The 9,122-nt window shown below is 44.7% G+C and overlaps 1 non-coding gene across 1 annotated transcript; it reads left to right on the top strand.

Annotated features, from left to right (window-relative positions):
• Nucleotides 1-7,668: 7,668 nt before the first annotated feature.
• Nucleotides 7,669-7,831, top strand: LOC133100183 (small nucleolar RNA SNORA76). The gene has a single exon (XR_009702423.1). It is a non-coding gene; the product is annotated as a small nucleolar RNA SNORA76 (small nucleolar RNA).
• Nucleotides 7,832-9,122: the final 1,291 nt, after the last annotated feature.

Genomic DNA, 9,122 nt, shown 5'->3' with positions numbered 1-9,122 from the left:
AGGAAATCAATGTACTTGTGATAAGATAAATGCCTGCTGGAGCTCAGAAGAGGGAAACACATCCAGGTGGGAAAACTGAGCTGGATAAAGATGGAAGAGGTGCTGGCATGTGTATCTGCTTTTGTTCCCATTTCCCCTCCCCCATGGATCCTCAAGCATGCTATTCTGTATCTGATTCTTGGTTAGGTCCCGGCAGATACAACACACTGATTTTAGTTAATTAATCAGATACGCAAGAGATAATGCATTTCTTTATTTTCTGTAAAACAACTTCAATTAGACTCCAAGCCCCGTTTCTGCTGGGTTGGTGGGAAATGCAACTTTGTCATCTTGGTGCCTTGGGACGTCATCCCCTAGGGAGCTACTGGGGAGCAGGATGTGGTCCCCACTGCTGGCAGTACCTCCTCTTTGCCTCTCTGGCTCAGGGGAATCTCTTTTTAGTCCAGGAGACTCTCTCTTTCTATGCTTCCAAGCATTTCTCTTCTCCCTCAGGGACATCTAGCCTATCCACTCGGGAAAACAGAAGCCAGGAAGAGAAGCGTATTCATTAGTGTTATGGGCTTAATTGTGTCCCCGCAAAATTCCTGTGTTGAAGTCCTAACTCCTGGTGTCTCAGAATGTAACAGCATTTGGAGATAAGGGCTTCAAAGAGGTAATTACGTTAAAAATGAAATCTTCGGGTTGAGCCTTAACCCAAAATGACTGGTGTCCTCATGAGAAGAGATTTGGACACAGACAAGCACAGCAGGGAGACCATGTGAAAACACCAGAAGAAGGCGGCCATCTACAAGCCAAGGAGAGAGGCCTTAGAGGAAACCAGCCCTGCTGAAACCTTGACCTCAGACTTCCAGCCTCCAGAACTGTGAGAAAGTAAATTTCTGTTGTCTAAGCCACTCCGTCTGGGGCATTTTGTTATGGCAGCCCTAAGAAACTAATATAGTTAGGATTCGTGTTTGGTTGCTGTAACAAAGGAACCCAAAATACAGTGGCTTAAACATGATGGGACTTAATTTTTATCTCATGAACCAGTGTGAACGTGGGCATCCGGGCTGACATGGGGCTGGGGATTCACACTTCTGACCTTCTGCTCTGTCACACTCTGGGATGTTGCTCTTATCTTCACGGTCCCCGAGAGCTCCCCATCATGTCCCTGGGCCCACATCTGGCCAGCAGAAAGAGGAAGAAGGGAGAGGAAGGAAGTGCCCCTTCCCTTTAAGTGCACATCACTTCTGCTCATACGTGATGGACTGAATTTGGTCACATGGCCACATCTAATTATGAGGGAGGTTGGCAAATGTCTTTACGCTGGATGACTATGAGCACAGCTAAAATGTGGGGCTTCAGATACTACAAGAACAAGAATAACAACCAGCAGTCTTTGCCCTCCCAGAAGCGAGGAAGAACAGGAATTGTCGATTGGAGAGAGGAAAGGGAAAACGGAAATGGCAAGGAGGAAATCATAAATATCTTCAAGATTACCTGCCACAAGAAGAACAGGAAAGGGGCTTCCCTGGTGGCGCAGTGGTTGAGAATCTGCCTGCCAATGCAGGGGACACGGGTTCGAGCCCTGGTCTGGGAAGATCCCACATGCCGCGGAGCAACTGGGCCCGTGAGCCACAATTACTGAGCCTGCGCGTCTGGAGCCTGTGCTTCGCAACAAGAGAGGCCGCGATAGTGAGAGGCCCGCGCACCGCGATGAAGAGTGGCCCCCGCTTGCCACAACTAGAGAAAGCCCTAGCACAGAAACGAAGACCCAACACAGCCATAAATAAATAAATAAATAAATAAAAAAAAAAAAAAAAAAGAACAGGAAGACCTGTGCAGATCCTGCCCTCTAGCTGCTCCCAGATGCTCTCTGTTTCTAGAGAACAATATTTAAAAACATGCAGTTGTTACCGAGAGTCCGAGCTCGCTCTGCTGACCGCATGACAGGCCAATAAATCGGAGATGAGGTATCGAGGCAAGGAATACGACTTTATTTGGAAAGTCGGCAGACCGAGAAGATGGCAGACTAATGTCTCCCAAAAAACATCTTATTGGGGTTTGGATGCCAGTTTCTTTTAAAGAACAGAGAGGGGGAGGAGATGAGGAAATAAAGTAAAAAGGCCATAAGTTTTGCAATTGTCCCCTGGAACGGCCAGCCTTGGGGAGGGGATGTGTTAATTTCTTCTTTCTTGCAGCCATCCACAGGTGGACAGGGTCTGGATGTTTCCCTGAAAAAAGGCACTTTGGTTTAACATTCAGGCAGAGGGGCAGGGTTGCCCGAGGCAGGCCATTATGTATAGACAGTATCCTTTTAGTGAACAAAAGCAGCAGAGAGCAAAGGTAAAGTAAAAGAAACAGATCCAACATGTAGTCAGATTTGGCTCTTCCCTGTTACACAATTATAACAAACATGACCATATACAGTGGAGTGAAAATTATTTCAATTACAACCTGTACTGCAATTGCTCTTTGGGGGAAACTACGTCCATTTAGAAAAGTTTTCCGAAGAGCCATGTGGAGGTGGAAGGGGAGGAGCTGGGAGTGAGGATTGGCTGGATTCTGAGAAAGGAGAGTGATACCCAAACGAATCTGTGTAAGAAATCTATAGGAATTGGACATCACAGAGGGCAAAAGAGAGGGCCAAGTAATAGGTGGAGAGGTGGAAAGTGTCTTGATAGAATTCTTAGAACAGGATGCCTAGTATTTCATTTTAAATCATTTGGGTTCTGTAATGTAACTCCTACAAACCTTTAGTCAAATCTACTAAATATATAAAGGCCTCTCTGTGTGTGTGAATTTCATATCTGGATCATTTTAGTGCAGAGTAGGGGCAGCATTATGAGAAGACAATGCACCTGTTTATTGAACAAATTAGGCAAAGTACGGCTGAAGCAGTGGTGACTAGAGACTCCATTAGCTGTATATGCCCTTTAGAATTCCAGAGGGACGGGGATGGAGGTGGGAATGGGATTCTAGCCAATTTCATTGAATCTTAAAAAGCAAAGCACATTAGCCAATACTTGCATTAAACCATTGTGACAGAAACTAGTTAAATATGCTTCCCGAGCTCACATCCCTCTGCCCAGGGAGAAACCGAGCAGGGCCCTATGGGGCTCCCAGGCATGGAGGCCTTTTTGTCCTCCATTTCTTGTAGGCAAGACTCCAGCCTCCATGACCTTCCCTGAGTTCCAAAGGGCAGATTCGAACAGTTGCAAATCAAGGGAGGAGCAGCCAGGAAACCACCTGAGGCAAGATTAAAGGGACCAGAGAAGCTCATCAAGATTAGGAGACCACCAGACACCCTGCACACACCCTAATCTTGTCAGCAACCCCACCCTTTTGAAACTCTGCAGAAGAAAGAAGAATGAAGGACTGTTACTGCCTTGATCCTTATGACATACCCCTGACCATGAGCCCTGACTATAAGACCTCTCCCTATTCCCCAGGGAGGGGGGCACAGTTCTTGAGGTGCTAGCCTGCTGTGTTCCCCTCTTTGCCTGGCAAAGAATAAAGCCACCCTTTCTTTCTCCTCCAAAACTCTGTCTCCGTATCTCATTTCGGCATGGGTGTACAGGGAGCCAATATTTTGGCAGCAATAAGAGTCAGAGAAAGTATTATAGAAGAGGGGACTCGGGATTGCCTTAAAGGAGAAGAGTTCTAGCTCTCCCAGTGGAGGGAAGAGGTTTTGTTACGAGACATCGGAAGGTTATAAGTGGGGGTAAGGTGATTGGATCTGGGCTTTAAGAACGAGATGAGGGTTGGATCTGTGGATCACCCTGTGGATGTGAGTGTTACAGCCTCTTTCCCCCTCTGCTCACTAAAGACATGTGTGTCTTTTTTGGAGGATCTTCTCCCGCATCTGCCCGTTGTGGAGATGGCTGTCTTTGCCAACTTGGTTCCTGGGTTTTTGAGAAGCAAAACACTGGTGAGAGGGGTAGAAAGAGACAGCAAGAAGCCAGGATGGGGATGTGCATTGGGAAGGGCTAAGATTCACTTGTGGGAGATGCTGGGTGTGCAAGGAGGACCTCTAAATAGCACCCCTCCTCCTTGCCTAAATCCTGGAACAATGAATATGAAGACAGGGTGACAGGGTATCAGGCAGTTGGAGATGAGTTATTGCGTTATGAAAGAGCTGTTGTTGGTGATTGTGACTTTTAAAAAAATTGAATAAATTTGACATAGAGCATTGTATAAACGTAAGGTGTACAACTGTTACTTTGATATATTATATATTGTAATATGATTGCTGTTGTAGTGATATTTATCACATTACATAATTATAGTACAATATTGTTTATTTTAATTATACTGTGCATTAGATCTCTATGTCTTATTGCTACTTGTTGCAAGTTTGTACCCTTAAACAACATCGATCTTTCACCCACCAAGAGACTGTGACTTTTTATGTGGGCTTCATAACACTAAACTCTAGAATGTGATCCATTTACCCACCTCGTCCCAGGCAGTGCTGGGGCAGGTCCTCTGTAAAACTTTCAGCCTGGAGGACAGGGTAAGAGATGCCCACTGCCAAGGCAGTTTGATTTGAGAAGAAAAGGAAAAGAAAATGTCAGGGTCACACATGCCAGGTTTTCCTTCCAAAATCACCAGACAGATTCCTCCACCTCCCTTGGGGTGAAGTGTGTGGAGGGTAGAGAGGGGCCAGGAGGGTAGTGTTGTGGAACCACTTTCACATGGAATGAGCATCAGGATGGGGAGGAGGCTTGGCCTCTCACATTCCCTGGGTTTCTTTCATTAACCCATTGGGTTTAACCATTAAGCCTTTGATTAGCTGAGGGGGTGTCTGTCCCCTCTGGGGAGTTGTACCACAGTCTCACTTATCTTTGTGTTCTCAGCACCTAGCACAGTGCCTGGCAAATAATAGGTGCACAATACATATTTTGTGAAGGAAGGACGAGAGGAAGGAAGGCAGGCATTGCCTCGGAGAAAAGAGGAATTAGACCTCACCCTGGTCATCCCTGCTTCTGGGTTAAACTGTACTGTCTCTAACACATATCGAGAGATGCAGGGGAGAAGCCCATGTCTTTCTTCAGGACCTTAAGAGGGGGACATACACCCTCCTTTGTTACTCTCCCATGTTTTTCAAGTTGCAAATCAGTTTAATAAGTTGTGACCATAATTTAAAAAAATCAAATAGACTATAATAGTATAGGATAGAATAGGATTGAAAATATGAAAATACGTGATATGTAAGGTAGGAATTGCTTTATGAAAATCTGTGTGTGTGTGTGTGTGTGTGCGTGTATTTGTACTGGGTTGCTGTGTAAATTGTGTATGTTACTATGAGTTGCAGTAAAAAAAGGTTGAAAAATATTGAATTGCCACATTTAGCAGAACTCAGTTGCAACTTTGACCTCTTTTCACGTAAGGGAGTGTGTTCAAATAGTGGGGTGCGGGGGTACATCTAATTAAGGGAAGAGGAAAAGAGAGGGCTCTTTAGGCTGAAAATAACAAGCTCATTAGTCAATGCCTTGAGAATGATGGCTCAAGAACTTTATCTGGGTGGCATTTTTGCAGGAAATGGGCATGAAATATTTTATTTCAAGGGCATGAAACAAAATAACTGCAGTTGAGAAACTGGCTGTCACCATGTCTCCACACCATTGCCAAAGCAGGAAACCCAAGAGCATTGTGAAGATTTTCCATCTTTCCTGTCTGTGGAGCTGGTTCATGAAACCCTGGTGCTGGTTATTATAGTTAATTTTAGCAGTAATAATGTTTGCAGTACTAACAATCCTGTAAATTTATTGAGTTATTTCAGCTTTCAAAGATCTTCCCCACCTGTCTTTTCATTTAATTGTACAATGACCCTGGGACTAGTCAGCCCAGGTAGGATTATACTCATTTTATTTTAGAGGAAACAGGCTCAGAGAGGGCAGTCCATGCTCACACAACCCCCTTATGTGTTTCCCAATTCTTCCCGGCTGTGCTCTTTTGGCATTTGAGGGGACCCAATAAATAAATCCCCTTTCCATGCCTGAATTCACAGCCAATTGAGAGACAGAGACACAGGGTGGAGATAGAAATATCAGCTTAATTATGGGTAAATGTTGAAGTGGACCAGAATCATGACTACTGGGGGCTCAGAGAGTCCCCTGCTGCACCACAGCTTGACCCCAGATAGGACATAATCTTTGATGCATCACTGTTCTCACAAAAGGAGAGGTCTCCAGAGGCCCACCATCAAAAACAAACAATCATGATCTAGTCGTAGAGTGGCTAGAGCCCCATCTGTGGCAGCTAGCGCCTGGGATTTGATGGCGAAGAGTTGTAGAAGGAGCTTCTCACTCCCCCCAGGGTAGCTGAGGTGGCTGGATCAGGGGCTGGGGTGGAGCAGGGTGGTGGGAACCAGCTGGACCAGTAGGCATGGGGGTGGGGTGGGGGGAGAGCCCTGAGGTAGGATCATATATCCACACCACCATGTGTTCACTGACATTGGAAGTTGGGATGGAGATGCTGAGCCTGGATTCCTTTTCTGAGCCAGACTCTCAATGGAGGCTGAGGTGGTTTTGTTTGGAGGTGCCTTCCAGCAAGCAGAGTACTTAGAGGCAAACCCTCTCTGGAAGAAAGCTTTCTCAAGTTAGGCTCAAAGGACCCTCACAGATTATTACTATGAGCTCTTGAATAAAGATGACCAAACCCATGAGAAGCCAAGTTACTGTGCCTGAGAGCCACAGAAACAATGGACACCAATGAACAGTACATTCCAAGGGCTGCAGATGATGGAGTGTCAGATATTCAATATAGACTAGTTATATAGGAAATGTTTAAAGAATTAAATGTATAAAAATGTAGTGCTTCAAAGAAATATAATTACAAAGAGCACATAATAGGAAATTATCAGGAACAAACAGATCTGAAATAAAAAAAACCAAATGTGGTGGTTGTACAATATTGTGAATGTACTAAATGCTACTGACTTCAAATGATTAATTTCAAGTTATATGAATGTAACCTCAAAAAAAAGGATCACCTCAAAATGAAAAACGTAACTGTTGACATGAAAACTCAGTGGATAGGTTTAAAAAGCACAGTTTTGACAGACACAGTTGAAGAAAAAAGTAGTAAACGGAAAGATGTATTTGGAGAAATTATCCAGAACGCCACAAAGAGGAAAAGGAGATGGAGAATATGAGAAATTAAGAGAGAGAAGCTAGAATCAGATGGTTTGATAAATGTCTAATTAAAGTCAGAAGGAGAGAAGAGAAAGAATGAAGGACAGGCAGTATCCAAAGAGATTCAAGTCACATCTATCATTAATAGTACAATAAGGAAAAAATGAACAATCCTTCATTTTAGTGGAAGATTTCAATGCATCTTTCTTGATTATTGATAAGTAGAAATATATATATCAGCAATGGTATAATGAATGGAAACACAACACAGACTTTTTCTAATGGACCTATATAAAATTTGGCATCGAACAATGAGAAAACTTTTTTTTCCCCAAGCATACACGGAACATTCATAAAAATTAATGATAAAATTTCCCTACATATTTTAAAGTGTAAGCATTATAATAGACTCTCTGTTTACAAAACAATTCAATTAGAAGTTTATAACAAAAGGACAATTTAAAATATTTTCTATATATTTGGAAAAAAAAACAAAACCTGTCTCATGAATCAAGAAGAAAGCATCGCATACATTTAAAAGTAATTAAACGTGCTGCCTTTGAGCCCTCGCCGCGCCTGCGCGTGGCGCCGGGCGGGTGGGGCGGGGGGGGGGGGGGGGTGTCAGGCTGCAGCGCCAGAGCAGCACGCGCTTGCGCATAACTGGGGCCGTCTACCCCCCGCGGCGGTGGCCTTTTTAACCGCGAGCTAGACGGCGGCCCTGGGCTGCCGGGGTTGGGGGTTGGGGAAGACTTCGGGGGTCCTGCAGTCTCTGCTTATTCCTGTGCCTGTCCTGTGAGTCCGAGTGTCCTCTCCGTGGAAATCAGTGAGACGGGCAGGTTCATTTAACCGCGGCGTGGAGGGCGTCTGCAGGGAGGGGAGATGAGAATCCGGCTGTGGCCTTGAACAGACTGAGGGCCGTAGTGCACTTGACACGAACTGGCTCCCGGTCTTGAGCTGCACGGGCTGAACTCGTCTGGGTGAGGTGTATTCGCGGACTACTTAGAAAAACCGCCGTTTAGGGTCAACTGCTTATTTGGATATGGCCCAGATAGCTTGAACAGCTTACAGTGACAGGGTTCTGTGCATTGCGGGGCACAACATAGGCACCTAGATAAATGCACAGTCACTCCTTCGTAATCCACGTTCTAGGTGATAACGATCCCTCCTGGATTTAGGTGAAACGTGCATCATTTCTGAGTACAAGGCAGCACGTGTTGAAGGGCAGGTATGCACAAGTGCCATGTCTAGCCGCTTTGGTGCTTAATAACTGGAGGGGGGCCCCAAGTTAGCAGGGGTAGTAGGCAGTTGGTGTAAACTCTAGCTCAGGAGCAGGACTCTAAAAAATACGAATCGAGGATAATAGCGCCTACCTTATATCAGGGTGTGGTCTACTTTGGATCCTCTAACAGAACGGGTGCCCTGACCACCCAAGAAACTGAAGCTGCTACTGGCAGCTGAGGGCCCAGGTTTATTCTGTACCACAGTTTATTCTGTCCCTATTATCTAAACAGGATTAAGTAGAAATAACTTAGATGCTTATCTAGTATTTGACATGAGCTATTTATTTTGTGAAGCAGTGCAAGCGATTGTAAATCCCCACATACTATTTGATTAAGTGCAGTAGGGTACAGTCATGTGTAATCTCTTTACACAATAGTGCATCTAGTCCTTGGCCTTTAATTATTGCACAAAAATTATAAGACCAGCGAAAAAGACATGCGCACTGACAGGCCAATTGGCCTACACAATGATAAATCAGAACAGTACACTGACTGGAATGGTCCAATAATTTAAGTCAAATGTTTTAATGGTGCAATTAAAGTAATCAAATAAGGGTTCAAATATGTTTTTTCAATATATTAATTTCTTTAGAGTCCTGTTCAGGCAAGGTGCTGTTGATGTTTAAAAAAACACTATTAGGGCTTCCCTGGTGGCGCAGTGGTTGAAAATCTGTCTGCCAATGCAGGGGACACGGTTCGAGCCCTGGTCTGGGAAGATCCTGCA

This window comes from Eubalaena glacialis, chromosome 10, assembly GCF_028564815.1.
Source record: "Eubalaena glacialis isolate mEubGla1 chromosome 10, mEubGla1.1.hap2.+ XY, whole genome shotgun sequence".
Lineage (NCBI taxonomy): Eukaryota > Metazoa > Chordata > Mammalia > Artiodactyla > Balaenidae > Eubalaena > Eubalaena glacialis.
This window is presented reverse-complemented; position numbering and strand designations above follow the sequence as displayed.